The 22,686-nt window shown below is 37.7% G+C and overlaps 1 pseudogene; it reads left to right on the plus strand.

Annotated features, from left to right (window-relative positions):
• Positions 1-697: 697 nt before the first annotated feature.
• Positions 698-11,069, plus strand: LOC132069303 (SNW/SKI-interacting protein A-like; annotated as a pseudogene).
• The last annotated feature ends 11,617 nt before the right edge of the window (positions 11,070-22,686 follow it).

Below are 22,686 nucleotides of genomic sequence, written 5' to 3' on the forward strand. Positions count from 1 at the left end.
GTATATGGATGTATTATATTGTATATGAGTGTATATATGGGTGTATTATATTGTATAATATCGTATATGAGTGTATATGGATGTATATGGATACATGAGTTATAATATTGTATAATATTCTATATGGGTGTATAATATTGTATATGAATGTATATGAGTGTATAATATTGTATATGGGTGTATAATATTTGTACATAGGTGTATATGAATGTATATGGGTATATGGATTATAATTTTTGTATAATATTGTACAAGAGTATATGGATTATAATGTTGTATAATATTGTATATGAGTATATAAGGGTGTATATGGGTATATGAATTATAATACTCTATTTAAAAAAAAAAAATTAAAAAAAAAGGAGGCAGTGGCGAACTCCAACAAAAAAAAAGTAAAAAAAATTAAAAAAAATTAAAAACGAAAAAGAAGGAGGCAGTGGAGAGAAAGGGGAGAAGAGGGAGTTTTCGATTAAAGCTTTGCAATGTAAGTTTTGGGCTATTTTTTTGCAATGTAAGTGACCCAATTGTATACTTATGAAATTTCCCCCTTTCTTTATAAGACTAAAAGCAATTTTTTTAAGGTGCAATAACTTTCCTTATATATGCAGGAAAGATTTTAGGATCACAATAATTATATAAGTAGGAATACAAATTACATTCCTTTTCTTTGTAGGATTACGTTTCCTTTCCTTTGCAAGATTCCGTTCACTTTTAGGGTTACCGGGAAAGTTATATAAATCCAAACATACCAATTCATGCCCAACATTTTCTCTTCTCATCATGACACCATCAACAAGACAGCTTGCTGAATTTGGGGATGGAAGAGCATTCCCTGAAATCCATTATGCACAGTATCCTCTCAATATGGGCAGAAAGAAAGATCGAGGCAAGACTTTGCCTGTTACTATGGACGAGCACGGTGAAGTGAGATATGATGCAATTGTGAGGCAGGACGAGAACGCTAAGAAAATCGTTTATTGTCAGTACAAGGATCTTGTCCCGAGGGATGAGGAACATCACGAAGACTTGATCGTGGATGTGGAAGAGAGAAGGAGAAAATAATTAAGGAGACCAAGGCTGCCCTTGAGAAGATTATAAGTGTTCGGTTGATCAAAGGCAACAAAGACAGCCCACAAAAGTTCGTACACAATCTCAAGACTTCAAGTTCATTAAGTACAAGCCTTCCCAAAGATTCGGCATCATTTAATTCAGGTGCAAAGGAGAGGATTATTAGAATGGTGGACATGCTAGTGGACCCTATCGAGCCACCCAAGTTCAAGCACCAAAAGGTCCCTGGGGCCTCTAGTTCACCACCTGTGCCGCTTATGCATTCTCATCATTGTCCTGTTACAGTGAAAGACCAACAGGATTGGAAGATTTCGCCTTGTATATCAAACTGGAAGAACCCCAAAGGTTACACAATCCCACTCGATAGTTGTCTTGCTGCTGATGGCAGAGGACTTTAAGAGGTCCAAGTCAATGATAATTTGGCAAAACTTTCGGAGGCACTATATGTTGCAGAAGAGAAAGCCAGAGTAGCAGTTGCAATGCGGTCAAAGCTTCAGAAAGAGATGATGCTGAAAGAGATGGAAATTCAGAAGTTGGCCCACAAGGCAAGATTTGAGAGAGCTGCAGGTCCCGTGAATGATATGAATAGTGTGGATTATGAATGTTGATTACAGAGAGAGAAGATACGCCAGGAGCGACGTCGGGAGAGGAGATTGAAGGAGGCAAAAGATACTGCAAAGAATGGGTGGTAAGAAGAGAAAGATCACCGGAGATAGAGGCTGTTTGGATTGGCTTAAAAGCTGGTTTGACCAATTTTTAAGCCACTTTTAGCTTATTTAGGTGTTTGGCTTTTAAGCCCAAATAAGCCAAAAGTCATAAGTTGGCCAACCCAACTTATGGCTTTTTGGCTTAAAAGCACTCTAGTTTGACTTACAATTTTATTTTCTTATCCCATATATTTTTTATAATTCCCGAGGCATTCTTTAAAACAAAACCCGTACATGCCTCTTTTCTCATCCTTTCCTCAGTTCACACCTTTTCTATTCTCCATCCTTTCTCTGCAAATTTCCCGCACCTTGTTGATTTGATTTTCTATATTTGTTTTATTTGGACGTCTATTTATTTTTCCAGTTCTTTCTTTTCTGTTGATACCATTATGTGTTTCAAGATTTTGAAGCCATAGTTTTGATATTCATGTTGTTTCCCTCAACTCTCTATTGCTTTCTTCTTCTTTTTGGTATTTGTTTAGAATCTTCTTTCTTTTACCTATTGCAAATGTATTTGTTTTGAGTTGTACGATTTTCTTATTCATATTTCTTTCTTTTTTCTTTTGACGAGTTATGAGATTTTGTAGTTTTGATGATTTGACAAACACACTAAGGACTAAGTCCTTGATAAGGTCCCCTGAGCACTATACGAAACATGACAGCTAGTAAGGCTGTTGCATGGTTCTGCAAAGCTGCAGTAGCATAGTTGTATGTGTGCTAGGAGCTACTAGTCCTTGGAAAGTCACCATCCATGGTCACATGTTTCTCACATGCTCTCTGCTTTGGTCTCATATATATACAACATGTTGGGATTAGTTTGACCTAACACTTCCAAATCAAAAAGATATATTTTTCTCAAGTGCAGCCGCCACCCCTATCAAGGTGCTCTCAAGAACAAGCCTCAATAAGCCAAAGGACTAGATCCCTGAACTGAAGATGCTTTAAGTCCTTAGGTTGTTGAATCTTTGTTTCTTTGTTCTATAAATTGTAAACCTACACTTCTCTTTTGAAAAGCTATTTGTAGGTGCTTGAATTCCAAGGGGATTGCTTGTAAGAAAGTTATCTTTACAAGTTTCGAGAGGTACACTAGGCTAGAGTTAGTCTAGGTGTATTGGTTAAAATACTCATAAGGAGTTTGCGAGCCGTTCACCCACTTAACCTTTTGAGTGGTACACTTGTCTAAGTAAAGGCAATGTATATTGGTTTACTTGGCTAGAGGTAGTCGAGAGTTGTTTGCAATAGAGCATTTGTAAGGGAGAGGAATTAAGAGTTTGATTCCTAGGTTGCAATAGGTTGTAATCTGAACATTGCTCAGTTTAGTGAAGTTAGAAATCCTACTAGGGTAGGTCGTGATTTTTAATCCCTTGAACAGGGTGTTTTCTACGTAAATATCTTGTTTTATTTACTTTCCGCCATTATCTGTGGAAACAGCTTGGGGACCAGGTCTCTTAGACTATTCTGGTGATCTCTCAGGTAGTGAACACTAAAAGGGTGAACTCATAGGTTCTATCAATTGGTATCAGAGCGGGTTCTTTCTAAAAGGGTGACACCTAGAAAGGATCTTTTGTCATGGCTAGTTCACCAAACATGGAGAAAGGAAAATTTATCACAAGACCACTATGGTTCAACGGAAAATGTTATGAATGGTGGAAGGCAAGGATGCTGGATTTTATCTTGACAGAGGACCCTGAATTGTGGCACATTATTTGTGATGGTCCTCATGTTTTTGTCAAGGGTTGTGAGGCTGAAGAAAAGACAGATCGAAAAGAAAAGAAGAAACTCAGTGACACTGATAAAGAAGCCATACAAAAGGATTTCAAAGCCAAGAAAATTCTTATTCGCAGTCTTAGGTTAGAAGAGTATAATTTCATTGCCTTCTGCAAAACAAAGAAAGGAAATCTAGGATGTTCTCAAAAATGTCTATGAATAATCTAGAAGAAAAAAACATCTGAAAATTGAGACGGTTACCACAAAGTATAATTCTTTCAAAATGAAAGAAAGTGAATCTGTTCATGATATGTACACTAGATTCTCCTCCATCATTGAAGAACTCCTCTCCTTTAATAGAGTCATTGAGGAGCATCTCTTAGCTCGCAAACTATTGAGGGCTCTGCCAACTTCATAGGAAGTGAAATCGTGCACTATTCTTGAATCTATGGATCTGGCAGAACTGACATTCGATGAACTGATTAATGACCACTTTGAGTTAATAAAAAGAAATGAAGAAATCAAGAAGCAAAGAAGAAGAAGAAGAAGAAAAAGAAGAAAGGTTTTAAACCAGAAGAGAAAAGTGATTCAAATGGAGATGAGTTTGAAATGTCGCACATCACTAAAGGCTTGTCAAAGTTAGGAAGTAGCATCAGAAATGTCGAAGAAGAAAAAGAGCAATACCTGGTCCCCGAGGACAAACTCAACTCAAGAACGGAAGCCGACACCTTGGTTGATGAAGCTTTAGCTGATTGGGAAGATTCCTCTGATGAATCTGAAAATGGTGAGGATGTAAGGAAACATCCATGATGAACACTGATAATGAAAATTTTGGATATAACTCTAACTTTGCCCTGATGGCAAGATTAGAAGATGAAAATGACAAGTAAAAGAAATATATCTCTGGACCTGAAGGATGGCGTTGGACTCATTATGATTAAGCTAGTCATTCTGAGGTCTTGAGTAAATACAAAGGTCAGTCATCACAGAGAAACAGTGAGATTGTTGAAAGCAAACCAAGATGTGAAGGACCTGGTCTTAAAACAAAGAAGATCTTGTTACCTGCATGGACAAGAAAACATCTAGTTCATCTATTCTTTCATCACTTAGGACCCAAGCTGATTTGTGTTTCTAAGTTCTGTAAGTAATTGAAGAAATGGTTAATCTTCTCTCACTCAAGGCCTTGAAGGTGGGAGTGTGTCAAGTGATAGCATGAAGAGATTATGCACTCTTTATGTGAACAAAAGTCGACAAGACACTCTCTCATGAATTTAAATGTGTATACCATGCTGAAGGGCAGAATTGCAGGTATACTCAGATAGATCAGCTATGGGGAGTTCATTATGGTTAATCTTATACTGTCAACAAACATATGTATGGTCCCTATCAATGATAAATGAAAAAATCACAAATTCTGGAGGATTAGGTTCATATGAGATCAACAATAAATGACAATAAGTGGTGTGATAAAGATAAAACAAGGGTAATCTGTGTGTGCTGTCTCTAGAACTCTTCATTATCTCCTTTTGGGAAAAGAAAGACAAGACTCATGAAGATCCGCCAAGACATGATGATAGGTGGTATTTTCATTACGCCTATGCTAAATAAATGTGTGGTTGAGATCCTGTTCCTAAGGATTCACCGTGAGCTGGCTAAGTGCAAAAAGTCCAAGCTGAATTGTCTGAAGAAATGTGAGTGCAAATTCTTCTGTCTCAATGATCGTGAAAAAGACTTGAAAAGAGCTCAAATCTAAGGGAATGAAGAACTCCTCCTTGGACTTTTTAATAAAGTCTTCTGAAAAGGAATGAAGATCACAAAAGCAGAGGAGAATAGGGCGTAAGGCTGAGATAAAAATTCAAGCATGGGATAGCAAAGGAAGAAGGTACGCTAGGTGTCCAAGGATACAAAGAACCTAGTCCCTTCATAGGACCCGAGGTTCCTAAGCTATCATTTCACTGATAAGGTGGCTCACTACTCAAGGCAAGCACGTTGAACATCAAAAGCTCCTTACAAAGATGACTTGAGAGGAGAGAAGAGAGGGATGTCCAGCTCAGGGACAAAAGTTTTGAACAAAGGATGATAAATAAGGAAGATTGTCTTCTGTGTTTGTAAACTTGTAAATCATCAAAAAGCACCCTACTTCTCAATCAAGGATTTTCATAAAGGTTTGAGGGGGCGATGTTAAAATCCTTAAAGTATCAAGCAAATTTTTGTTGTATCCAAAGGATAGAAACCACTTCCTGTCAGAAGACATCACAAGCATGTGGATATGCTGAAGTCCCTTGAACAAAGTTTTGTATGATTTTAAAGAGCACTCATGGAAAGGAGTTGAATATGCAATCAGTGATGTCATCTAAATCCCTGAAACGATGCTTGAAGCTTCATAGATGGTGTCAGTGATGTTGTGGGTGTTCAAATCATCAAATGGCTCCTTTATATATAGCTCGTTGAGAAAAGAGGTATGCTCACATGGCAATTCCAGAACAACCTAACATAGGAGACATTACACTCTTCAGAGCTCTTGTCTAAGCTATCCTCATAAAGGTCAAGGGACCAGGTCCCTGTGACTCAGGTTAGTAGTCCTTTCAAGCATGGACATACTTTTTAATTTTGCCTAAGTGCCATGTCTTTACTGGTTCCCGCTTCTTTTAAGACAAACGTCTCTTTTCTCTGAACCGACCCGGTTGTAAAAACCTTTTATCTAACTAATAGAAATCGGTTCCTTTCTCCCATATAAACCTTTCTACACTCCTCCTTCCTCTCTCACATAATCTCTCAACACTTACACTTCATCTCTTCGCTCAAAATAGACCATGTCAAATCGTGAGTCTCCCTTCTCTGATGGAACAGAAATCAACCCCACTCTTTCACCTCCCAAAGAACCCATTCTAGCAGACCCATTATCATCCTCTCTTTCTCAAAAAGAACACATTTCCACCATCCAAAAACCTAATGTGCCTTTACCTAAACCGATCGTTCCTGGTCCCTCTAAAACTCAAGAGAAACAAGAATCAAAAGATTTCATCTCTGAATCTACAAAACCCTCTTTTTCTGACAACCTTGACTCTGACATCAGTTCTAAAACTATTACTACCTCCCGACTCTTTGGTCTTACGAAAGAAACAGTTGACAATGATGACGGACTAGAGGTGTCAAGTCAAAACAACGGTGCTGAAATCTATAGGCTAGTAGAGGTGATACATGAGAATAAGGAAAGGGTTCTAGAAGAACATACTCACAAATCAGGAAATTCCAACCCCTTAACTAGTACAGAAGAAGTAAAAAGTTCTGAAAATGTCGACATTGTGACTGGTAGTCGTGAAAAAGAGGTGAAGCTGTCTGCAAAGAATATTATCTTAGATATCGTGGTTGAAAGAGGAAAGGCGATGTCAGGTGATGCAGCAAATGAAAGTGAGATAGTGAAAAGGCCTAGTAAAAATGCAAAAGATATAGCGGTAAATGAGGATAATGATATTGCTAAAGTGAGAAGTGAAAATGTGGATGTTTGTTTAGAGAATGCTAGTGATAACCTTGATAACATCTTACGAAATATTGTAAGTGATGTTGTTGAGAAAGAAGTGACTGAAAGGGGATCCGAAAAAGTAAATTTGGAAGCTCAAGAGAAACCTGGAGAGATTAAAAAAAAAGTGGTAGAAAATGAAGTAGAACAGAGAAACAGTAGTGAAACAGAGTATGTGAATACTGGACCTCGTCCCGAGGAACATTGTTTGGACATTGTACCACTGTCCTCCATTTGCATATATCTGGAAGGATGCTCGGGAAGGGAATCTGGTGTTTCAAAATCATCTGAGAAAGGAAACATTACCAAAAGTAAGCACATTTCCAAAAAGAAAGTGGTATCCCAGCCTAGCAAGAAACCCTTCACTATCAAACTTAGAACTCAAACACAACTGGACTCCACTTCTAAGTCTGACAAAAAGAAGAGTCCGAAGAGTGGAAGAAGAGTCGTGAGGCCAAGAGACAAAGAAAAGACGGTGAATGTGGTTGATGGCCAAGGAAAGAAAGAAGAAGAGTCTCACCGAGAAAGAAAAAGCTCGAAAAAGAAGGTGAAAGTGAGAAGTGAGAAAGATACTGCTGAACTACACAAGTCTCAGAAAATCTCTAAATCTCCTAAGAAAAGGAAGGGTTGAAATTGAGGTAACAGGTCTATCCAAAAGGAAAAAGGTGAAAGTCAGGAAGGGACCCGGTCCTTCACTAATCAAGAATCTGAAAGGATAAAAGGTGCTACTTGGAAGAGTGCTTGATCCTGAAATAATTGGACATCATGGATTGAATGAATTGATGGAAATCTTAAAAGCTCAACAATGGGATCATCTATTTGAAGGGCCTGCTCTTGCTTATGAAAAAGAGATAGTAGATTTCTTTGCAAATATAAAGTACACTGCCAACCATACCTTAGTATGCCGAGCTAGAGGAGTCGATTTCACTTTGGATGAAACTCAGCTAGGCGAGATTTTAGGTGTTCCAACTGAGGGAATGAAAATACTGGGAAATGATAAAAATGTCAAAGCCTCTGATGACTTCAAAAGTTTTATAATTAAGATTGGAGAACAAGTGACCACCGACACTCTATATAAGAAGCAAATGAAACTATAATATCAACTTCTTTTTGAGTTGGTCAACAAGGTGGTATTGCCCAGAGCTGAGAAAAAGTGTATTGCATCTAAGAGGGATCTGTTCTTGATGGATATCTTGGATGAAGGACACTTAATCAGTCTACCCTCCATCATGATTGAGCATATGATTAAAGTTGTAAATACAAAAGATGGAAAGCATGGTCTGCCTTATGGTTTTCTCCTGACAAAAGTTTTTGATCACTTTAAGGTTGTGTCTGGGAAAGCCACTAAAGGAAGAAGGAAGCAGATGTTCTCTTTGAACACACTGGAAAAATGCAGCATTGTACAAACGAAAGGGGGGAATAGGGAGCACCTCTACTATCTCAAGTCTCATTGAGGCAAACGAGAAAATGTTAGCTGATATAGGGAGGATGCAGGTTGAAAATACCCCATCAAAAGCAGAAAACGCTAAGTTAAAGGTTGGAGGACCTGGTCCTAGAGAGACACCGACGGAAGAGGGTGCTAAGTTAAGAGGTGAAAATGAAAATCTGCAGCTGAAAGTTAGATGACTTCAGGAGCAGATCTTGAAAAATCACAGAGCTACAGATGCCAGGATGGATATGATGCTGAAAGATTTCAACCCTATCAAACCTGCAAACACATGATTCATCTCCTTTTTATATTTTTGTTGGTCCCTTTCCTAACCCTGGTCCTAATTCTATAAAATCTCTTTTTGGCTTAATGACTATGGCATTATGGCAACTTTATTTTGTATGTTTATGCTTCAACTGACTGCTACTCTTCAATGAAAATTGCTCTATTTTGTGTACATGCTTTTTTCCCCTTCGTTTGTTCTGGTTGTTCTGTCACTATTCCTTCTGAGTTTCCCAAGTGGCCTGAGTTAATGACTCTAAACTTCTTCTGGCTTGTTTTAATCTTTTATCTCTTTTTAATGATGCCAAAAGGGGGAAAATTAGAATTGGTATTGATGTTAACGGACCACAGTCTCCGGGGGAAGTCCCGAATGAATTGTTGTTTGTGCTGTGTGTAGGTTGCTGTTTAGTTATGTTGTGGGAAGAGTTGTGTGTTGTCAACCTGGTTTGATGATGAGGGATATGTACTTAGGTCCTTAGGGGGAATTCCTGGATACAAGCTTGTTGAATATTGCACACATGTAAAATGAAATGGGGATACAATCAAATTGGGGCGCAATTGTTGTTAATCGCCATGCCCTCATGGGGAACTTCAATTACAAGTTTGTCATCATCAAAAAGGGACAAATTGATGAGTTATGAGGTATTGTAGTTTTGATGATTTGACAAACACACCAAGGACCAGGTCCTTGATAAGGTCCCCTGAGCACTATATGAAACGTGGCAGCTGGTAAAGCTGTTGCATGGTTCTACAAAGCGGCAGCAGCACAGTTGTATGTGTGCTAGGAGCTACTAGTCCTTGGAAAGTCACCATCGATGGTCACACGTTTCTCACATTCTCTCTACTTTGGTCTCATATATATACAACATGTTGGGATTTGTTTGACCTAACACTTGCAAATCAAAAAGACATATTTTTCTCAAGTGCAAATTTCGCCACCCCTATCAAGGTGCTCAAGAACAAGCCTCAACAAGCCCGCAGGACCGCATCCCTAAACTGAAGATGCTTTAAGTCCTTAGGTTGTTGAGTCTTTGTTTCTTTGTTCTATAAATTGTAAATCTACTCTTCTCTTTTGAGAAGCTGTTTGTAGGTGCTTGAATTCCAAGGGGATTGCTTGTAAGAAGGTTATCTTTATAAGTTTTGATAGGTACATTAGGCTAGAGTTAGTCTAGATGTATTGGTTAAAATTCTCAGAAGGTGTTTGCGAGTTGTTCACCCACTTAACCTTTTGAGTGGTAAACTTGTCTAAGTAAAGGCAAGGTGTATTAGTTTACTTGGCTAGAGGTAGTCGAGAGTTGCTTACAATAGAGCATTTGTAAGGGAGAGGAATTAAGAGTTTGATTCCTAGGTTGCAATAGGTTGTAATCTGAACATTGCTCGGTTTAGTGAAGTTGGAAATCCTACTAGGGTAGGTCGTGGTTTTTAATCCCTTGAGCAATGAGTTTTCTACGTAAATATCTTGTTTTATTTACTTTCCGCCATAATCTGTGGAAACAGCTTAGGGACCAGGTCCCTTAGACTGTTTTGGTGATCTCCCAGGTGGTGAACACTAGAAAGGCGAACTCATAGGTTCTATCATCTTTAATTTGTTTGATATAGCAATCTTACTTTTAATTTAATTACTGTTGCAATATTTTAATCAATATACAACTACAAGTGAATTGAAATGTAAATTAATCTTTATTTGAATCAATTAGATTAAAAAATCTTGAATAACCAGCTTATTTATACTGTTAATGGTAGCAAGGATACTTCAGCCATTGCAGCACCTTTTACCAAATATCCCAACAGCTTTTTATTAAGCTCATACTTTCTCCAAACAAGTAACTGCTTATTTTTAAAATTAGCTTCAAAGACTTTAAAAAGTGCTTTTAAGCACAAGTGCTTAAAGGCTACTTTTTTAAGCGAATCCAAACGGGCTCATAGAAACCGTGATGTCAGCGAAAAGGTGGCTTTTGGGATGGCTTCTACATCAAGAGGAGAGGTCCTGATGTATGACAAGAGGAGAATGGGATGGATTCTGGATTTGCCAGTACTGATAATGCCTACAACATCTATGATAAAGGCCTATTTACTACTCAGCCTACTTTATCTACTCTGTACAGACCAAAAAAATGTTGATTCTGCTATGTATAGAGGTGTTGATGAGCAGAAACTGAAAAAGATCTTTAAGCCTTACAAGGATTTTGTTGGAACATCTGAGAGAGCTAGTCCAAGAGATAGACCTGTAGAATTTGAGAATGCTGATCCATTTGGTTTGGACAAGTTGTGCACCAAGGTTAAGAACATTATGGCAAATGATGGTAGTGGTATGTAGCTCTGCCACTGCTCATGAAGGCTAGTGCTGGTTCCACGCGAGAAGGGGCGTCGACAGCATCCTGGTTTGCTTGCACAAGTTTGAAATTCAGTTGTCTCTCTTTTTTGCTACTATTTGCGGTAGCATGAATATGATTCAACTAATCTAGATCTTCATGCAATTGTAACATATCTAAGTGTTGCAGCTTAAAAGGTATCATTTCATTCCTCTCAATCTTCATGTTGTTGTAACATCTGCTAATTATATTGCTTTGAAAATCAGGAGAGAGTAAAGAAAAGTGTGAAAAGCTTTTATTGAAAAGTGTGAAAAGCTTCTATTTTCTTTTGGTGTGGAACTGTATGAAAAACAAGAGCAACTGTTCAATTCAAATTGTTCTTATGTGACCACTTTGAAGATCTTATTTAGGACTTTTTTCTAAGATCATTTTGACTTAATTTTTTATTCTGAATACATTTAGAGTATTGATTTTCGTTTAATTTTAAATGATATGACTCCTTGTTGACCGATAAATCCTATTATAGTGAAAAAATTAACGAGGTTGGTATAATTGGAGTCATTTTTTATTATTTGGTTTCGCAAATGAGGTAAATTGATATAGTTGGTGAGTGTAACTTAAAGCAATAAGTGGCCCATTTAACCGCGTAAGTTATTTTCAAGTAAAACTTACACAAATAGCTACCTTTTAATAGCTTCTAACTAATTATAGCTACAAGTTGAAGATTTACAATTCGTAGCTGTTTTTTGGCTGTATTTCAGTTGTATCTTGCATTTTTGAAATACAGTGAAATACAACAAAATACAGAGAAATACAAAACACCTTACAGTAAATTAGGCTCTATTTTTAGAACATATTGTTTAAAAAAAATTCTGAGAGAAAAAATAGGCTATATTTTTGGAACATAATATTCTTTTCCTTTTTAAATAGTAAGTCAAATTAAATCAACCATATTTCACACAAATCACTGAAGAGTAAAATCAGGCCCTATTTATGGAATAGTTTTTTTTTTTTTTAAATATGGGATTCAATTTAAACCTTCCCATAAATCACGTATAATGGTTGTTCTTCCATAAAAGCTTACGAATCTCTCTCAACTTTTATCACTGAAAAATATACATTGAAATATAAAGAAATATGGTTAATTGTTCAAGAAATATAAAGTTGTAGTATGCGTAGATACAATGGAATACAATGAAATATATTAGAAACTGTTTCGTAAATTAGAAATACAAAATGCAGAAATACATTGAAATACAGCAAAATACAAAAGTCGTGAAAACAAAGTGTAGTAAAAATCGGCTCTATATTTGAAACATTCACTATATTTACACCAAAAAATGATAAATACAGTGAAATAATATACTGAAAATTAAATATATTGTTTGTTAATACACAGAAAGACACTGAAATATACTGAAACATTTTATCAAACACTTGGTGGGCATCAAGCTCCACAACTTTCATCAATGGTGTTCTCATGGGAAAGAAGCGAGTCGTCTTAGATTACTACAAAAAGGACGTTATCCGGAGATAAAGACTTTCAATTGGACTAGTTAGAGGCGTGGGCTGACTTGAGTCGATGTAAACTCTGATAGCTCATATCTACTATGTCCATCAACTGTTTTGAACTCAAATTTACCTCAAACTTTTCCCAACAATCTCTAAATCTTTCTACCTTTGATAGAAGTCCAGCAACTAGAACAACAAAAAGAGGAAGGCCTTGACATTTTTCTCGCAATTATGTATCCAATTTCAATTAGTTCTTCCAAAGGACAACTTTTCTTTTTGGGAATATCTTCAATCGAGCAATTCCCAACATTCTTCTTTTGAAAGGAATCGAAGGAGATGAACGCCATCGCGATTAACTTGTGAAGCCACGTCTTGGAGTCCGTTTGGAGGAGAATTACTTTCCATAACCCCGTGTGCGCCAACAGAGAGAGAAAGAGGGGTGAGGGAGAAAATAAACTTGGTAGGTCAGAGAAAATCAATTTAAAAGATTAGGAGATGGAACGGAGAGAGAAAGAGGGGTGAGGGAGAAAATAGATTTGATAGGTGAGAGAAAAATATTTGAAAAAAAAAATTGTGGGTAAGTGGGAGAGAGGTACTTATTTTTAAGGAAATACACTTCAATTACAAAAATAAGTTATAGATGGTAATTTGATAAATAATTAATCTACCAAATATAATATTTAAAAAAAGGTAGTTATTACTAATAAATAAGTCTTAGAGATAGTTATGAGCTGTAAAAATTCCTATTTTCAATGATCATGTATTAGTTATCATCAGCATGCCCCAAGTTGTATATTTTATAGGGGAAAGATCACGGATGCCCCCTCAAATAAAAAAAAATTATCCGTTCATATCCCTATCATTTTCGTGCCCCCAAAAAAATTAAAAATATTTACCTGAGATTCCCCCAGTTATGATATCAACATGGTATATAAATATACTGAGATGGTATCATAGAAGATGCTTCAGTCCTTCTCTTAGTCCTTCATGATACCATCATGGTATATAAATATACTGAGATGGTATCATGAAAGATGCTTCAGTCCTTCTCTTAGTCCTCCATGATACCATCATGGCATATAAATATACCGAGACTGTATTATGAATGCTCATGTTCATTTATTAAAAATGACACTTTTTTTTTTCAAAACAAAAAAAACTCTATGATGTCATCGTCTTATATACATATACCGTGATGGTATCATGAAGGACTGCTTCAGTCATTCAACGATACACTTCTTAGGACCATGGTACCATCATGGTATATAAATATACTGAGATGGCATCATGGAGGACTGTTTCATTCCTTCTCTTAGTCCTCCGTGATACCATCGTAATATATAAATATACTGCGATGGTATCATGGAGAGGAAAGGGTTTGGCCGAGGGGTATGTCGGGTATATTTTCAGCTAGTGGAAATAGTTTGGGAGGGGGCATGGGCGGGTAAATATTTTGTATTTTGGGGACAATTAGTGATTTTTTCCCTATTTTATATCCTTTAGAAACCATATATTGTCTATGTATGTAACTAATCACTCATTTATTTTTGGCTGAATACATGTGTAGCCCCTTAAACTTGTCCCTTTTTTCATTTAGACACCTAAACTAAACTTTATTCCTATTGGACACTTGAATTTAGTTAAAAATGTGTCAATTAGACACAAGCTGCTGAAATGTCACAATGAGTGTAATTCACCTTGATAACGTCCAAATTCACTCCTCAAAGAGAAAGTGTACATGGTTGTATGCAATATAATTTACCCAACTATGAGTCGGGGTCAATCTCACAGGGAACAATATACAAGGCGATCAAGCAAGTAAGGAATTTTCACTTTCTACGCTAAGCCAAACACTTGATAAGATTTGTGGTTTTTGATTTTGAAACTACCAAAGATAAAACTAACCTAGAAAGCGAGTAACATGATCAATGGCCACAAGTTTGGATACAAAGGAAATTATGCTCAAGTAACGATCTAATGTATTTCACGATTTTACAACTAAGAGCGGGTTTATGTTAATAGATAATGATTTCTAAAATCTCATTGAAAGTCTTCCAACCAAATCAATGAATTTCACTCTAAGCTTTTCCAAGCCTTAGAGTGTGATATTAGGCATAATCAATTTAACCTCAAGTAACTATCCTCTTCCGAGCTCAAGTTATTAGATGGGTTTAATGATCCAAATTCTTGTTAATTAATCTTTCCCAACCTAGATTTCCTCTTCTGAGCTCAATCAAAGTAAATGGGCGAGTCTTAGGGTTAGCTACTCCCTTAAGAATCATTCAAAACAAGATTAATTAAAGAAACAAAGACCCATTTCATTAGAAATAAAAATCATTCAATACATAAGCATAACAAGAGGTTTCATCCAACTTTGCAAATGAATATTTTCATTAACAAGATTAAAGTTGTGGAATAAAATTCTACACACTTAGGTATACAATACAAAACAAGGAATTGAAGAAATGAACTAAAGGTTTAAGAAATGCTCAACCAAATCTTCAAATCTTCAACCCCAAAGTGTGGTGTAGGAAGCTAGTCTCCAAAACTTGTAAGAAACTGCCAAAGATAAGTTTTACGAACCCTAGCATTCTATTTATCGCATTGCTAAATGGGAACAAATTGTAGACAAAAATACCCTGCGTGCACAACATGCTACTCGCATCTGGTGTCGCATGTTCAACCTGCTAGTCGCATGTCGTGCATAACTATAGCATGTTGTGCAACACGGCAAAGACATGCTTCAAATAAGTTTTCGCCGCAGCACAACATACGCTACTCGCACGTGGTGTCGCAGTGCCGCACCAACTATCTTCAATTGTTTATATCTCTGTCGCGCACGCTTTGCGCAAGCAGAAGTGTTGCTTCGTACGCACAACATGCTACTTGCATGTGCTGCTAGCATGTGCCGTATTTCAGCTATTTTTGCTCCATTTTGATCCGTTATGCTCTCCGGGCATCTTATCCTACAAAACGATATAAATATACGAAAAGTAACACCAAAGGTGCTTGAAGAGTCACAAAAGCTTAAGGAATTAGTATCGAATATCCCGTAATTTCACGGCACATCACACCTCCTTTGAGAGCCTGAAGTGCCATTGAAATTTTTTCTTCAGATTTTTTCTTTCTCTTTCTCCTTTCTCCTATCTTCCCGATCTCCTTTCTCCTTTATCATCTCCATGGAGATGTAGTCAAGTAGAGGACGAGCAAGCGCGGAGACCGAGTTACTAGTACCAATATGGTGGGACGGGGTCAAGTTTCGTCGGTTGTCGTATTCTCACGCTGCTCCGCTTATGAGGTGGTTTTTTGGCCGGCGACATCGTCTCGCTTAGAACTCTGCCACCCCAAAAAGTTGTAGGAAGTCATACGGTGGGTTTATCTCTCCTGAAGAAGAAGAAGACCCATGCTTTTTCTTTCTTTGTTTTTTTTTTTTAAATTTTTTTTTGCTGACATGCCTTTTTTTAATTGTTCTTGTGCCATATCATTTGGCTATGTACTTCACGCGTCTTAGCTTTTGTGGTTGGCTATTTTAAAGGGGTTTAATATGTACAATTTCCAACTAGATAAAGTGTTAAATTGGGACAAAGTATAGTTCAGGTGTCTAAATGGAAAAAAAAAAAAAAAAAAAGGACAAGTTTAGGAGGCTACATGTGTATTCAGCCTTCATTTTTATAAGAACACCTAAATTTACTCGTTATTTAAAAAGAGAGAGATAGAGATAGAGAGAGAGAGAGAGAGAGAGAGAGAGAGAGAGAGAGAGAGAAAGAGAGAGAGAGAACTACCTTAACATCTTTAAATACATTTTCATGCGACCGCCTAAACATTTATGGGAAACTTACATAAATGACTACATTTTGAGAGTCAAAAATTTGGCATAGCTACACTTTAGCCAGTTACATTTCATAGCTACTGTAGATTGTATTCACGCTCTACAGTAGATTGTATTTAAAATTCGGCTGAATCACATTTCGCTATATTCAAGTTCAGATTTCGCTATATTCAAGTTCGATTTCTATGTATTCAAGTCAGATGTATTCAACTAAGTTGTATTCAAGTTAAATGTATTCAATTCAACTGCATTCATTTGTAGCTACTTTTTCACTGTATTCATGAAATGACTATCTGTATTCATAAACGGGCTCGCTGTATTCATGAATACATTGAGTAAAAACTGAATATAAAAAAATATAGATACACCAAAAATTAACAAATACACCCTAAAAAAATGAATACAATCTAAAAATTTAACAAAAAAAGCTAGAAAAAGTGAATACAATCGCCGTATTCGTGGATACAACAACACCAACCACTAGTTCCGGCCAGATCTGCCGACGATTTCTGCCAGAAATTTCACAACAACAACAACAACAACAACCCTTATGCTAACAAAATACACCCTAAAAAAAATGAATACATTATAAACCAAGCCATTGCCATGGCTGGGCAGCCCTCTCCCCTTTACCTCTTGCTGTGGGAGAGACTAGTTCCAAACCAACCTACGCTTCTTTTATCTCACCTCAAGTCGTTATTAGCCTCCTGACCAAAACACAACTGAAAACCTATCGAGTTTAACAATGGAGAAACCACTATCGCATTTACAATGGAGGAGATTGCACAATACACAGTAGGTTAAGGTTTACATCAAGTATTGGTACTAAAATTTTCTTATGGACAACCCGATACGAATGAGTTACGCAAGTTACTCCCAAAAATATTGGGCGTGAAAGGGAAATGCTTAGTAGGGTGGCTGGCTAGACGATTGATCAGATTTGACAGATATGAAGATTTTGTTCTTGCCGCAACCAGGTTCGTCAATTATCTGCCATTATTTTGCTCCTATTGTAAACATCAAGGTCATGAAGAGAATGGATGTCGATTAATGTTGGGCAAAAATGTAGATAAAAATCAGAATGTTACCGGGAATAACATAAAAACCATGGAGAAATATCAAGGAGATGCAAGGGAGATTATAAATGCTAAATTGAGGAATAATAACGCAAAATGGACCGATTCCCTCGACAATAACGGTGAAGATGTCGTAATTGGTGGAAAATTAATAAAGTGCATCAAGTAATTGATACAACGACCAAGCGAGATCAACATGGTTCGGTATCGAGGAACAAAAACAAATGGACACATAATGGCGACACAATCCAAACATCTCACAAAGAAAAATACTTTAACGTACGGAGCTTTTGTCGACAAAAGCAAAAAAAAACTATGGTTTATGTTGATAAGGAGATGCCTTCATTGCCAATTGAGAAACCTACAGGAACCAGAATTTGTGAATTAAATAGTTCTAGTCCTAGAAGAATTGTTGATCGATTGCCCATGGTGGAAGATAATACCTCTATGCATCGATCCGACTCAAGAGACTCGGTTGACGCATCGCTAGTCGATTGTGGGCGCAAATAAGTGTCGGAAACAAAGACGTCACATGCGCCTAGTTCGATTGGTGCGGACCAGATAAATTGATGAGATTGAACTTGTGGAAAAACCGGCGAGGAGTTCATCGCAGGGCATCGAGCTACAACGTCGACGGAGACCTAGCGTGAAAGATTCTCGATTGCTAGATATAAAATCAAGTGAAGAACTTTGTCAAGACGATCGAGTTAAAAAAAGATGGCTAGGCAAGAAGGCATAGTCCCCGGCCAAAGCGTGGGTCTCACCAAAATTAAAAAAACCTACTGCCTCAAAGGACCTATTATGTTCAAATAGCTTTGATGTTCTCTTGAAGACTACTGGAAAAGATGGTAATGGTATGGCTCCAACATTACATATTTCAAATCCTGAAGTAACTAAAATTGATCAAGAAAGTCAGGCTGCAATGTTACTCAAATCCAATCCAGCAATCAAGCCACTCATGGTCACGTTGAATAGGTTGGCTCAAGAATTCCATTCCCAATCTCTGGAGTTGTCCAGTGAATATCAAGGTAAATCCAGGGAGCTCCTAGTGTCTACAGGGAATGACAAAGAGTTGCTGAAAGGTATGACATCACTCCCTCAAGCTAATTCCACAAATAATTTGATAGAAAAACAAGGGGAGATGAAAACTCCAGCGTGGGTCGATTTGTTTGACGAAGAAGAAAGCGCATTTCACATCCTCCTTTGAATAGCAAATTAAGCCCACAAGATCCAGTATTTGTGTCACGACCCGACTAGGGCCGCGACTGGTACCCGAGGCTGACCACCGAGCACCACTCATTCCATGTCTTATCCTGCCTTCACTCACAATCCTATCATTAATAATCATAGAAAATGATTTTCATTTAAAACACATTCACCTTTATAACCATGGGCCCTTTAGGCTATCAAAATAATAGTATACGTATACTTACATATACATGAAGTCTATGGGACCATACTACCCACACATACGTATCTACGAGCCTCTACTAGAGTACCAGACACATGGACGGGACAGGACCCCGTCATACCCAAAATATAGACATATATACACAAAATAGCATCTTCAAAAAAAATAGCACCTCCGAATAAGCGAGGGGCTTCGCAACCTCTACCGATACTCACTATGGATCCGCACCGTCTGTTGTCTACCGTGGGTACGAACACGACGTCCAAAAGGGACGTCGGTACGAATATTGTACTGAGTATGTAAGGCATGAGTGAAATGAATATAATAGGGAAATCATAATGGCACGAGACGAGGATATAACCTTCGACTAGATACATCTTATACATATATTACACATAGCATGTCATATAAGCTACCATGTCGTATAAGCATCATTATATCGTACACGCATTTCCATATCATATATATATATACATCATCTTAGCATACATGCATTACCATATCATACATACATTATCACACCATACACACATCATCATCATCGCTCACGTCCGGTACCCATCGTATGCACCCACCGGTGACATGTCCGCCCTTTTCTCGGTACGGCGTGGTCGCACGCGGCCCCACCGGTGGTGACATGTCCGCCCAATTAGGCACGGTGGAATCATAGCGACCCGTCAGCCAGTGACATGTCCGGCCAATTAAGGTGCGGTGGAATCGCATTATCACACACATCATACATTCCTCATCAATCATAACATATAATTCATAGATATATCGTGGTTTTATCTTAGTTTAACGTCATCAAGGCACATATACATATGTACATACTATATACTTGTCATCATACATTTTATAGGTATATTATAGGCTAGCACCAACATACATATCATAACTGTGCAACTATTGATTGACTTATAAGCATATCGTGGCTATATCATAGATTAGTATCATTACGTACGTACATACGCATATATCATCACATCATACGTTGGGACTCATAGGCGTACGTAGTCATGTCGGGGTGACGTAAGGTCGTGGAACCCCGATTACGTTACGGAGTAATCGATCATCGTATCTCACCTTGAAGGGACTAGCATTTAAGGTGAGTGTTCACAAGAACGCATCAATGGAATCATCGTCAACTATCGTGCCCGTGCCTATCCCTTTTTCCTTATCTTATACATGCGTAGCTCCCTATAGTCATGGGCTCATCGTCATTACCCTCGTACTTATAATGTATATCTCTTATCGTTCTCTCGTATGGCTATTTATGAACGTAGGTTCTTAGTCCTTTCGAAATTTGGGGAAATTCGTGGAGACGGCGGAAAATCATACCTTGAAGGGGAAAGAGACTAATCATCATAAGATAGGTTTATCAACAAGGATTAATAGCAAGGAGTCATATGAGGGTCATTAACTATATAGAAATCTTGCATCGTAACTTTAGGATCTCTAGACTCGGCTCATCGTCACATTCATGTCATACCTCTCATTTCATTTCATGTGAGCTCTTTATAACGTAGACTCATCACTTCCGACACACACATATATGTATATAGAGAAATCATAGGAAGATAGGAGGGTTCATACCATAGAATCATGCCTTAGAAAGAAAGGTTGAGCCTCACATACCTTTGTCGTTTACTATTCGGTTACTTGCTCGTTCTTCTTTAAATGCTCGCGTCTCTACCTTCAAGAGGATTCGTATCAATATTAGTTAGACAATCATGAGAGCGCACTTATTAAAGCTATGGAAAATTGGGCAGCGTTTCCTTTGTTTATACTACTTCCGCCATATTCCATATCAACCCTCAACATTCATAACAACGATCACAATATTGTAAACAATAAGCACCATCCATTCGTGTTACCCACATTTAGAAATTCCATTCTCAAACCTCCATATTCATGACCAAAACTCACTTTCGTGTCCTTTCACATACGACACCTATCCCATGTTCTAGATGTCATTTATAATGTGTTTATAATCTTAACATATCCGTTTTCATGATCCATTTCAACTTCCATTCAACAATGGCACTTATTGTCACATTTATGACCCATTTCAACTTAATAATACCTTAGAAATCATGAGAATACCATAAAACATACCTTAGATGATGGAGGAACAAGCCTTGGATGATAATACGCCTCTTTCTCCAAAACCCTATTTCACCCTCTCTTGAATTTCTTGGTTTGGATGACTTCCATGAGGTTTCCTTCACTTGATTCACCTAAATTCTTGTTGTTGATCCTTGTTTTTCCTTGGTTTCTTGTATATGAAATGTGTGGAAGGTTCTAGAGGCCTTGAGAGAGATGGAGGAGTGTATGGAATGAAAGAAATGAAGTGGGAACTCATTTATATAATTGAACCAAGTTCGGCCGTCGGGAGTTCCACGGACCGTTCCACGGTCCGCGGAACCGCGCGTCCGTGAACCGGTCGCGGTTCACGACCAATCTGCCTCTGCGGAAGTTCCACGGACCCTTCCACGGTCCGTGGAATATTATATGGGCCGTGGAAGTGGTCGTGGAAATCACTGCCTCACCAAAGTTGTTCCCGTCGCTTCGTTTGATCTCCAATCCTTATGGAACCTTCTTAACACTTGTTTATCACTTCATTAGCAATCGACGGAATGTCATAACTCTACTCCAAGACATCCTTAAGACATCATTAGTCCAATACTCGTAATTTTCCCAACACACCCAACTTATAATCCGCTTTTCTTAACAACTTCCTTTCCTTAACTCGAGTATCTTTCAAATCTTATTTAAGGTTGTCAAAAGCCATTACTTACTCATCGAAACATCGCATACTTTATGCTCTTCATTAGCCCGTTCACTGTGCATCAACGAAAAATTTTCCGAGGTGTAACAATTTGTGCCTAAAAGTGTGATTATTGAGCCAGGGGCTTTAGCGTCGGGACTTAGTCCAACTAATGCTTATGCTATTGATTTGGGTGATGATTTTTCTGATGAGGATTAGGAAGATAATATGTTGGACATATGCTTTGATAAAGTGGCTAGAGATGGAGATATTTCGCCTAGGCAACAAAGAAGTGGAAGTAACAAAAGCAAAAGAAGACACATGGAAGACAAAGATAGTTGGGATGGTAAAGTGACTGGGGAGTTTATTCCAAGGCACCTACCGATGCGACTAGCAAAGCAAAATCATATGACAGTGTCAATAGCTTCAACTAGATCCAATAAATTCAACAAGAAGTGATGAACTATCAAGTGTTGTTGGACAAATTTGAAGAAGATGAGAGGAAAATACTTCAAGTTATTATAGACGGGCAATCTATCCTTTTTAATTCATACATTTGTAAAAGAAAGATTGAGGTTAATAACTCAACTTTCTTCTTGGTTTTTATATTTTTGCATTTTTAAGTATCCTCATTTGTAATATCATCATAGAGTACATTACAAACTTTGTGATGATAATACTTAGTTCTCTCTAGCTCTTATTTTCTCCATGCTTGTTAAGTAGGAGAGGTTTGTTACCTCATTGGGACTAGTAAGGTAAGGCCTAACCCCCCCCCCCCTGCTTGTACTTATCCCAATTGAGGACCTTTTTTTATTTTTAATAAAACGCCGCTAGACAATATGTCTAGCGGAAAAAAAAAATACATTCTAAAAATCGGCAAGAGGTTTTTCCAGGAGGCAACGCCGAAAAATGACTGGATACGGGAGGAGACGCCAAAAAAGGATAGATCTGGAGGAGGAGACAACGGAAAACGACCGGATCTCGAAGTTGGCAATCGTACCATGTGTCCCTTTCTGGCTCTGTGAAAGTTCAAGTGCTTTCCATTTTCATCTATAGTCAAATTCAG

The sequence above is a fragment of the Lycium ferocissimum genome, chromosome 9 (genome assembly GCF_029784015.1).
Source record: "Lycium ferocissimum isolate CSIRO_LF1 chromosome 9, AGI_CSIRO_Lferr_CH_V1, whole genome shotgun sequence".
NCBI classification, from domain to species: domain Eukaryota; kingdom Viridiplantae; phylum Streptophyta; class Magnoliopsida; order Solanales; family Solanaceae; genus Lycium; species Lycium ferocissimum.